The sequence below is a fragment of the Galeopterus variegatus genome, unplaced genomic scaffold (assembly GCF_000696425.1).
Source record: "Galeopterus variegatus unplaced genomic scaffold, G_variegatus-3.0.2 Scaffold10732, whole genome shotgun sequence".
Lineage (NCBI taxonomy): Eukaryota > Metazoa > Chordata > Mammalia > Dermoptera > Cynocephalidae > Galeopterus > Galeopterus variegatus.
The window spans coordinates 38,740-40,453 of NW_007736843.1; positions in this window are offsets into that span (position 1 = coordinate 38,740).

Here is a 1,714-nt window from a genome sequence, read left to right on the forward strand (position 1 = left end):
TTGCCGGTCCCGGTCCGGTATGGGCGCGACACTGAGGGTTGCGATCTGTTGCCGGATACGAAAAAAGACAAAAAAAAAAAAATTTTTTTAAATTAATATATATTAAGAATGATTATACACAGTATAATCACTATGTGATCCTGATGCTGATTTTATTATATTTTTGAAGAGTAGGTTGAAAAGAAGTGAGGAAAAGTCATAGATCTGTAATTCCAAGACCCCTAACCCCACCAATATGTAAATAATATAACTATGATGAATTCAGAATCTTCAGACTTTCATTCCCTGCTTGAAAATCAATAATGCAAAATGTCTATTCATATCTGTCTCTCTAACATTTACCTAGTCTTTCAAGAGACCACATTAGAAGTGACTTCATGATGATGCAGGCATATAGTATTTGTTGCTTTAGATGCTGACTACAGATGTATTGGGAAATTGCATCTGGGAACAAACACTCTGGCAGTGTCTCTGCTAGGGACGCTGAACCAATGTGCCAAGTCACAGCTCCCTTTTCTGACCAGCCTCATGAGCAATCAGAGCCAATCTCACTGGTTCTCAGTGCTCTGCCACAGTGTCTTAGTGTGCAAAAGTGACACCAAATCCCCTGAATGACGTAATAGCCTGGCCATGCAACTGTGGAGGGCAGCTTATTTTAAAGGCAGTTAAACTTGGATTGCTAGAGTTCCTATAAAGGTCTTACCAAGGGTTAAATTTGGTCATTGATTCCTAGATTATTCATCTCTTTGGCTTTTTGAAAGTATTGCTACCATATATTTTATGTACAGCTTTGCCCCCAGTGAATTCAGTGAAATTGCAAATAAAGACCAAAATAAAACAATTAAAAAGAAAAATGAAACAATTGGATAAACACAATGTGGTATATACATAAAGGGAATAGAATTCAGCCATAAAAAGGAAGGAAGCCCTGAACAAGCTACAACGTGGGTGGTCCTTGAAGACATTTTGCTAGGTGATTCCGCTCATAGAAGATATCTAGGGTAGCCAAATTCAAAGATACCTGCCATACTACTGAGGGAGCAGGTAGGTGGGGAGAATGGGGAGTTAGTGTTTAAGGGGTTTGGGAAGATGAGAATGTGGTGGATGGATGGATGTGGTGATGGTTACACAACAATGTGAATGAACTTAATGCCACTGAACTGTACACATAAAAATGGTTAAAATGGTAAACTTTATGTTTTAACATAATTTTAAAAACCCACTGAATTGTTAAAAAAAAAAAGAATGAGACAATGAAGGCAATTTGAATACTAACTGTATATGCAATGATATAAAGAAAATACTGGGTTTTTTTAAAGACTATCTTTTAGCAGTACATAATGAAATATTTACAGATAAGATGGAACTGTCATTTGCTTCAGAATATTCTGGTGAAAAGTAATAGGGAAAATAAAGATATAGATGAATTAATGTTGATCATGAGTCAATGAAATTTAAAAAGAGAAAAAAGAGCAAGGCTATAAGCACAAATTACTGTTAACCTGACATAAATGAAACCAACTGGATTATTATAGATGACTTTTAACCAAAGCTGTTATATTACCTATTATATTATCTATCCTTTAGTTTCTTCACCCAAACTGAGATTGACCTTATGTATATGCTCTCCAGACCGTATACTTCTTGAGAACATATTTTGTGTTTTTTTAATCTAGACCTAATGGGCACTAATAAATATTTGATAAAGAAAAGA